The 10,121-nt window shown below is 48.1% G+C and overlaps 1 long non-coding RNA gene across 1 annotated transcript in view; it reads right to left on the bottom strand.

Annotated features, from left to right (window-relative positions):
* Nucleotides 1-1,285: 1,285 nt before the first annotated feature.
* Nucleotides 1,286-10,121, bottom strand: part of LOC144692752 (uncharacterized) — a 32,854-nt gene continuing 24,018 nt past the window's right edge. Inside the window, exon 3 of the long non-coding RNA XR_013579382.1 lies at nucleotides 1,286-1,367. This is a non-coding gene — a long non-coding RNA (uncharacterized LOC144692752). The remainder of the gene's footprint in view (nucleotides 1,368-10,121) is intronic.

The following is a 10,121-nucleotide window of genomic DNA, read 5'->3' as shown; positions in this document are numbered from 1 at the left end:
CTCACACCGGCCCATCACACATTCACTGGCATCTCACACGCTGCCAGCTCAAGGGACATCACCACGCATTCCATCACACACACCTTCACATAACCAATACTCATATCCTCTGCAGTTCATGTTCTCATCCTGTACATGGCTGCACTCACCACCCACACATGGCAGGCATCCTTATCGTCTGCCCTGGCATGCATCTTGCTTACACTCTACATCTGTCTTTATGCAGAACAAGCTTGCACACAATTGTAGGAAGAGGTCTCAGACGGGTTGAAGTGGCCGAAATCAAGGTCCTCACTCCCTTCAAGAATCGAGCCATCAAGCTGGCCAGAGAGGACGTGGACCATGCCTGCGCCGATGGCGAGGTGGGTAGCACACATCAATGTGAGGATTCTGCACCAGTTCATCCCTCAGTCAACCATATAGTGAGTGCAGTGTCCTGTTTTAGACTTGCCTGCCATGCACTAATTATCTCTCCTTTCTTTCACAGGCACCTTTGAAAAGCACCCAAGGGCATCCACAAACCAAACACTCAGCTCCAGCTCAGACGACACCACGGATGAGGAACCAGAGGAGATCCATCACAACGCTCACCCTCACCCTCCAGCATCGCAGACACACCTCAGTGGGATCTAGTTCTAGGGCAGTCTCGGGGTCACAATCTGGTGAGCACAGCACACAGTCTGGTCCACAGAGGCAGGGATATCCAAGGCCATCAGCGCTCGGAGAACTGCTGGAGGCCATGATTCTACTGAGTCCAAGTCAGATGACGAGCCTCTGGATTCAATCCTAAATGAGTTGGCTCCTCCCTTTAGTGAGCCAGGCACCTCCGTTGCAACCTTCTCCTTCTTCTCTCCTGCATGTATATGATTATACAGGCAGCATTAAATCCAGGCTCCATTTTCCTGATAGTCTCCTCTTTGCGGTATCAATGAGAAACAGACAAAAGTCAGCATTCGTCTCCAAAGGTCCCCTTTCTGTCAATGACTTGTCAGTGTTTGTGGATTCAAGGGCTTTGTTCCTGTGTCAGCAACAACTCGCCCCTGAAATGATGGCCAATGCAGGGTGCGTATCAAGGTGCTCTCCTCCCCACCTTTACATGACCGAATGCTGTGACATTGCTTTGGCCAGGCGCTTGGATCTGCTGCTTTCAGGCCAGGCGCTGGGATCCTCGTTCACTGCACTCTAGTGCTACGCTCTTTGGAATAAACATGAGGGGAAATGTTTAGTCAGGAAATGAGATTATTTGAGGGGGGGCCTGAGGCTTCTCTTCTGAGAACCATCCAGCGCCACGATTCTAACGTGCTTCTGAAGCTTGTCCAGTCGCCCAATTGCTCTGGAGTTCGTTATTACTCTGGGGCATTTCCACACTGCAGACAAGGGGTTAAAATAAGGAGATCGATTAGTGCCACTTTGCGGGATTAGTCTCACATGAACACTCATCATTGCTTCACTTTCCTGATTCCCTGTGTTGTCATTGAAATGCTTCTAACATGTCTCAGCTGTGCCTCTCTCCTCATTTGGGAATGCACAATTCAGTTGGGTGCCCCTTTAATCGACCCCCCCCCCCCCCACCCCAGTGCATGCACCTGCCCTCCAATCCACCTGCACAGCCCTCATCATCATAACTTCTCTCATTTGAATTTTGTACTGCACCATTGCTGCAGGTTGTAAGATGGTGGTGCTGAGCTCTCACTGCCAGACCAGCTAGGACCCTCCTTGAGTGAATATGGAAACCCCTCCCATCATCCCAAAGAAGCTTTATGTTCGGGCTTCCCCTCATCCAAGACCTCTCAATCTTCCCCCTATATTCCTTGATCCCATTGTCATTTTGGTGGATATTCATTTGTTAGTCCCTGAACATTTTGGGGTGGATGTGACTATCCCTCATGTGGACCTCACCCCTTCCCATCTTGAGGCCACTTGCACAGTTAAACATATATCCCCCATCCCACACACCCTGGATAGCCCCATAATGCCTTTTCCCCATCTGTAGGCTGCAGATGACTCCCCTGACAGAGTGTGCCCTCTGCGGCCTAATATGATGCTAGAAACTTCACAGACTGAGGCACATGATGTTACGACAATGCCCTACGCACAACATGTTGGGCACGACTGAGACTGGACTGACATGCCCTCCCCTCCCTGCAATGGGACAAGGATAGTCTTCACAAACTCAATAAGCTTTACAAGCTTCTTCACTCGGCACTCCTCCCATTCTGGCCCCAGGTGGTATCTGTCATTCTGGAACATACTCTGGCCCCATCCTGATGCTGAGGACACTAACACCCCCCACACCTTCCCCCAAGTCTGAGTGCAACCTTCCCCACTTGTACCCCCCGGCACAGCCCTAGTCCTGCAGCCCCTTCCCATGCCCAGGGCCAGTTACCACCGCCCCCCCCACCCAACCCCTTCTCCAGTACAGCCCTAGCCCTGCAGCCCCTTCCCAGGTCTGAGATCAGGTCTGACCCCCTTCCCTAGTGCAGCCCTAACCCTACAGCCCATTAAAAGCCATTCCTGCCTTACTGCTGATCTGGTATATAGAGACTTGCCTCTGACACCCCCATGATGTGGTGCTGCCAGCGAAGCCTGGCGCTGATTACCGCGAGCTCTGTACAATGCAAGGTAGGCGAACAAACCTCAAAGTCACGAGCAAAGTGCAGGTCGCCAGGTGCACATTGTTATTGTACCGTTCTGAAACACATCGTTCTAACTGCAGGCTGACATGCCCTAATGATCCAGTGTGGGAGGATGATTCCGGCTAGGAGTCCTTATAATGAGAGGCAAATATATTGACATGATGTTCCCGACGTATTGCGATGGGAAAAGTGGCTCACCGCTGAAGGCTGCAACGGACAATGGCGAATTGGTTTTACAATGATGTAAAGCCAATTCTTGTCCTTCTCGCGATATTTTCCTCTCCTGCCTGCCATGACGCCCGACGTGAATAGGAGCAGAAAATCCTGGCCAGCAGCTTAATTTGAAGAACCTTCTCAAGCAGTCACAAATGGTCTCAATTGGTGGAAACTTGCCATCCTCATTATTTCGATCTGACCTATTTTGTGCGTTGGGCTGGCTTCCAACATGGTTTTTTTAAAAAGTGTTTTATATCACAGAACTCAATTTACCCTTGGCGTAAGTTCGTATTTAAAATTCCTCCAGTCTTTAACAAAAACAAAAATAGCCGGAAATACTCAGCAGGTCTGACAGCATCTGTGGAGAGGAAGACCGAGTTAATGTTTCGAGTCCGTATGACTCTTCATCAGAACTGAAGAGAAATAGAAATGAGGTGAAATATCAGCTGTTTAGGGGGCGTGGGACAGGTGGAGCTGGACAGAGGGCCAGTGATAGGTGGAGGCAAAGGAGAGATTGCCAAAGATGTCATAGACAAAAGGTCAAAGGGGTGTTGACAGTGGTGATATTAGCTAAAGGATTTCCATCCGTTGTTTTATCTCCTCCTTTTAGCCTATTTCAATCCCTTCCCCCCACCCCATTGCCACTAGGGCCATTTGTCACTTGCTCATCCTGCTTTCTACCCTTAATGTCACCATTAGCACACCCCCCTTAAACAGCTTATATTTCATCTCATTTCTATTTCTCTTCAGTTCTGATGAAGAGTCATAAAGACTTGAAATGTTAACTCTGCCTTCCTCTCCACAGCTGCTGTCAGACCTGCTGAGTTTTTCCAGCTATTTTTGTTTTTGTTTCAGATTGCCAGCATCCGCAGTATTTTGCTTTTACCTCCAGTCTTTATTTTGGTTTGACTGATTTCAGGCAGATTATACAAATTCTAGAGCACTGTGTTCCCCTGAGAGAAGCTATAGTACTGCAATAGGCATACCAATTAGGGTTTTGGAGGAGGGTTAGTGGAGCCATGCCAGGAATATGTATTTGCACCATAGCTGTTCCATTGACAAATCATGTTCCAGGGTTCTCTGCAGTGGAGCCTTACGTTGTTCAAGATCTTACATTTGCAAATGCTGAGATTGGGGTTCTGCAGCTCCATGAGAAGGCCCTGCAACACTGCACAGACATGGCTTATGGATTCTCTTCATGAATGCCTCCAAACTGCCTTTGCTGCTTGGTGTCACTCTCAAGTGAATCCCTGAAATGCTGGTGCTGAGTGACCAAAGTATGTTTGTAGGTAAGCCTCTGGATTTCACAACTGAAGCAGCTCTCGAGCTGCCTTCCCGTCCAGAAGCTTGTATTTCCTGTAATTCCATCTGCACTCACTATTTCTCGTTCATGCTCTGTGCTCTTTCATCAAATAGTCCTCGCTTTCACGAACTGACTGTGTCCCACAATGGATTAGGTGTTTGCCAATGTAGGAGAGTGTGAAACAAAGCTCTTTGAGGTATTTGGTTGAACTTGTACATGATGCTATGTCAACTCTTCCTGTAAGATACCTACAAGAGTTGAGGGAAAACATACTTTAGAATGCTGTCAGTAAGACACCATTTGCCACAGAGCTTCATGTGGCAAGACATTGCTGTGCATTAGGTAACAATGCTGTAATGCTATCCTGTGTGCCACAGGGAGAATAAGTGAGCTTTTGAGAAAAGGGAACGAAATGCAAAAGGTGCTAGCCACGAGTTTGTGGGAGGCATCTGGTCTCGCCCTAACCACCCTCTCCCTCAAGGAGCAAGTGTTAAGGTGATTCCACTATTAAAAGTCATGTGGGGATTTCTGCTGTAAGCAGGTAGAGGGGACATATGCTGGGAAGAGAAATGTGGGAGAAAACGTGTGTCACCAGCCACCTACTTTTGAGTACATAAATATAGGCCGTTCAAGGACCAGGTGCTGACAGTGTACTTGGTGCTTGTTGCTTGCCATATTTAGTCGATCACACATTAATATTGTAACATTACATAGTGACCAGGAGCAATGTAATCATCTCTGTTCACTTAGAAAGATGAATTTCTGAGAAAATGTAGTGCGTTCTCCATCTATGATGGTGCACCGTGGTTAGAGTTAAGCACAATTCAGTTAAATTTGAAGGCAACATAATTGCAAAGGATTATAGAGTATTCTCCTCCATTTTGGCTGCCCTCAAAAGTTTGTCACCATTCTCCACCTGCTCAACGATGATATGCAAGCCGTGATCCTGAACAACAGATCCACCACAGACCCAATCCACGTTTGGACCGAGGTCAAGTAAGGCTGTGTCATTGCATCGATGTTCTTCTTAATCTTCCTTGCCGCAATGCTCCATCTCACCCTTGGCCAGCTCCCCGCTGGAGTGGAGCTAAAGTATAGAACAAATGGGAACCTGTTCAACCTCCGCTGCCTGCAGACCAGATCCAAAGTCGTCCTCTGTCATTGAAATACAGTGTGCAGATGATGCTTGCACACTGGCTTGGAGACCGAGCTCCAAGCCATTGCCATACAAGAGCATGGGCCTTACGCTAAACAGCCGTCAGGGAAAGGTCCTCTACCAACCCACCCCCTCCACACTGCAATCCCCCCCCATTATCAAAATCCACGATGAGGCCTTGGACAACGTGGACCACTTTCCATGCTTTGGGAGTCAACTATCAACAAGGACAGACATCGATGACAAGGTTCAACACCACCTTCAGTGTGCCAGCGCAGCCTGAGGAAGAGAGTGTCTGAAGACCAGGACCTCAAACCTGGCACCAAGCTCAAGGCCTACAGAGCAATAGTGGTACCTGCCCTCCTATATGGCTTAGAGACGTGGACTATGTACAACAGGCACCTCAAAACTCTGGAGAAGTACCACCAGCGCTGCCTCCGCAAGATCCTGCAAATCCACTGGCAAGATAGGTGCACCAATGTCAGTGTTTCCACTCAGGCCAACATCCCCATCATCCCCACACTCGATCAGCTCTGCTGGGCGGGCCACGTTGTCCACGTGCCTGACATGAGACTCCCAAAACAAGCGCTCCACTCAGGTCTTCGACACAGCAAGCGAGCCCCAAGAAGGCAGAGGGAGCGCTTCAAGGACACCCTCAAAGCCTCCTTGAAAAAGTGCAACATCCCCACCGACATCTGGGAATCCCTGGCCCAAGACCTCCCGAAGTAGAGGGAGAGCATCCAGGAAGGAGCTGAACACCTCAAGTCTCATCACCAAGGGTTCGCTGAAGCCAAGCAGTGACAGCGAAAGGTGCGCGTGCCAATCCGGGCACCCCACCCACCCGTTCCCCTTACCACCATCTGCCGCGCCTGTGACAGAGACTGTAGGTCATGCAATGGACTCTTCAGTCACCTGAAAATTCATTTTTAATGTGGAAGCAAGTCATCTTCGGCCCCAAGGGACTGCCTAAGAAGAAAATAAAGCCACCTATTGGCATCTATTTGCCTTGACAACTTTACGTTACCAAACAAATTTGTCCCTCGCCTGCCACCCAGTTCAGTCCAAGAGAGCGGGCGAAAAGAGGACTCGGAGACAGTGACCACCACCTAGAACAGTGAGAGGAACCGGAGACAGTAACCACCACCTAAAGACTATATGAAAAGAGGACTCGGAGACAGTAACCACCACCTAGAAAAGCGGGTGAAAAGAGGACCCGGAGATAGTAACCACCACCTAGACGTGTGAGAGGACCTGGAGACAGTAACCACTACCTAGAAAAGCCGGTGAAAAGTGGACCTGGTGACTCAGAGACTTAGCTAGTCCCTTTGTTTAGAACATATAAATTCAGACGTTCTCAGTGCGACCAGCACCGAGTGTGTGACTTCAATGGAATATGGGAGTTTGGTGAGCTGAGGGAGTTCATTGAGGAGGGGAAGGCGATGCTCCTTTTCCTTTTTCTAACCCTTTCACCCTGATGAAACTGGTTCTTGCTCTGCTACAAGGAAAGGTGCTAGCTGTTTGGTGAGTATCTGGTACTGGTCAAGATCTATTCTATTCCTAAGGTTTAAAAATAGTACAGGAATTTGTGACAAGATTATAAATATAAAGGAAAATAAATAATTTAATAAAATAATTATGTAATTAATTAAACACATAAGCATGGCAGGACAGGTGATGTGTCATGGCTGCAGCATGTGGGCACTCCTGGACACCAGTGTTATCCAGGGCAAGCACGTCTACAAGTAAGTGTCTGCGGCTTGAGGAGCTTCGGCTCAGAATCATTGGGCTTGAGGCCAAGCTGCAGACACTGCAATATATCTGGGAGGGGGAAAGCTAACTGGACGCTCTGTACCAGGAGGCAGTCACACCTGTTCAGATAGGATCTTATGATTTGGAAGGTGGTCAGGGACAGGAGGGTGTGACTGTAGCTGAGGCAGGTAACAGGACCCAGAGGACAGGAGTGTCGGCCTCTGCAATTGTCCAACAGGTTTGAGGTTCTTTCAGATTGTTCGGCTGAGAGTGGGGGCTGCAGGGTGAATGAGCTGACTGACCATGGCACTGTGGTACAGGAAGCCATTCAAGTGCGGGAGGCACAAAGGAATGTAGTGGTGGTAGGGGACAGTATAGTGAGAGGGATTGACACTGTCCTCTGTAGCAAGGAGCTATGTTGCCTGCCCAGTGCCAGGGTTCAGGACATTTGTGCAGAGCTGGAACAGAACTTGCAGTGGGAGGGGGAGGATCCAGTGGTCGGGGTCCATGTAGGTACCAGCAACATAGGCAGGATGAGGAAGGAGGCTCTGCATAATCAGTATGAGGAGCTAGGCATCAAATTAAGAAGCAGAGCCTCAAAGGTAATAATTTCTGGATTATTACCTGAGCCAAATTGGCATAGGACAAATAAGATTAGAGAAATGAATGCGTGGCTCAAAGACTAGCGTGGGAGAAGTGGGTTCCCGGGTTGTGCGGCACTGGCACCAATATTGGGGAAAGTGGGACCTGTACCGTTGGGACGGACTACGCCTGAAATGTGCTGGGGCTGGTGTCCTTGCGAACTGCCTAACTAGGGAAGTAGAGAGGATTTTAAACTGAATAGTGAGGGCAAGGGATCATATTTGGGAAGATGTGGTAAACCAAAGTGTACAAACAAGGCAAGAGAGAAAGGTATACATTTGAAATATGATAAACAGACCGTGACAGGAAGGGCCCGAGAGTACAAATCTAAGAATAAATCATCAGATGAGGCTAGACACTACAAAAATAAAAGAAGGACAAAACTAAAAGCTCTGTATCTAAATGCATGTAGCATTCAAAACAAAACAGATGAACTGATAGCACAAATAGAAATAAATAATTACGACCTGACAGCCATTGCAGAGGCATGGCTACAGGATAACATAGATTGGGACCTGAATCCTGAAGAGTGCTTGATATTTAGCAAGGCCAAGAGGTTAGGAAAAGCTGGAGGGCTGGCTCTGTTAGTTAATGATGGTATTAGCACATTAGAGAGGGATGACATAAGTTCAGGAAACCAGGATGTAGAAGCAGTTTGGATTGAGATGAGAAACGATAAAGACAAGACATCATTTTGTGGGAGTGCTGTACAAGCCCCCTAATTGTAACTATGCAGTAGGACAGAGTATAAAAGAAGAGATAATGGGAGCTTGTCAGAACGGTACAGCAATAATCATGGGGGATTTTAATCTACATATAGACTGGAAAAATCAGATGGGCAAAGGTAGCATAGACCTTGCACAGCATAGCATAGATAAGAACTTTCCGTGGCCCTGGCCAAGCTGTTCCAGTACAGCCACAACACTGACAATGTGGGAAACTGCCCAGGTATGTCCTGTATACAAAAGGGCGGACAAATCCAACCTGACCAATTACCACCCCATCAGCCTATTCTTCATCATCAGTAAAGTGATGCTATCAAGTGGCACTTGTTATCAATAACATGCTCACTCACACTCAGTTTGGGTTCTGCTAGGACCACTCCTCTCCTGACCTCATTACAGCCTTGGTGCAAACATGGAAATAAGAGCTGAACTCCTGAGGTGAAGTGAGAGTGACTGCCCTTGACATCAAGGCAGCATTTGACTGAGTGTAGCAGCTCTAGAAAACCTGGAGTCAATGGGAATCAGGGGGAAAATTCTCTGCTGGTTGGAGTCATACCTAGCACAAAGGAAGATGGTTATGGTTGTTGGAGACCAATCATATCAGTTTCAGGACATCACTGCAGGAGTTCCTCAGGGTGGTGTCCTAGGCCCAACCAACTTCAGGTGCTTCATCGATGACCTTCCTTCCATCAGAAGGTCAGAAGTGGGGATGTTTGCTGATGATTGCACAATGTTTAGCACCATTCATGACTCCTCAGATACTGAAACAGTTCATGTTCAAATGCAGCAAGACCTGGACAATATCCAGGCTTGGGCTAACAATGGCAAGTAACATTCGTGGCACACAAGTGTCAGGCAATGACCATCTCCAACAGGAGAGAATCTAACCATCACCCCTTGACATCCAATGGCATGACCATCACTGAATCCTCCACTATCAACATCCTGGGGTTACCATTGACCAGAAACTGAACTGGACTACCCATATAAATATTGTGGCTACAAGAGCAGATCAGAGGCTCAGAATCTTCCAGTAAGTAACTCACCTCCTGACTCCCCAAAGCCTATCCACCATTTACAAGCGTAAGTCAGGGATGTGATGGAATACTCTCCACTTACCTGGATGAGTGCAATTCCAAGAAGATTGACACCATCCAGGACAAAGCAGCCCGCTTGATTGGAACCCCTTCCACAAATATTCACTCCCTCCACCACTAATGAACAGTGGCAGCAGCGTGTACCATCTACAAGATGCACTGCAAAAATTCACCAAGACTGCTTAGGCAGCACCTTGCAAACCTACGACCGCTACCATCTAGAAGGACAAGGGCAGCAGGTAAATGGGAACACTGCCACCTGGAAGTTCCCCTCCAAGCCACTCACCAACCTGACTTGGAAATGTGTCACTGTTCCTTCACTGTCACTGGGTCAAAATCCTGGGATTCCTTCCCTAACAGCACTGTGGGTGTGCTACACCACATGGACTGCAGCAGTTTAAGAAGGCAGCTCACCACCACCTTCTCAAGTGCAATTAGGGATGGGCAATAAATGCCGGCCCAGCCAGGGATGGCCATATCCCATAAATGAATTTTTAAAAAGATTAGGAGTTCACAGAATGTTTTCAGGATATTTTCTTAGAACAGTATGTTCTGGAGCCAACCAGAGAGCAGGCTATACTAGACCTTGTATTGAGC

This window comes from Cetorhinus maximus, chromosome 17 (genome assembly GCF_964194155.1).
Source record: "Cetorhinus maximus chromosome 17, sCetMax3.hap1.1, whole genome shotgun sequence".
NCBI lineage: Eukaryota > Metazoa > Chordata > Chondrichthyes > Lamniformes > Cetorhinidae > Cetorhinus > Cetorhinus maximus.
This window is presented reverse-complemented; position numbering and strand designations above follow the sequence as displayed.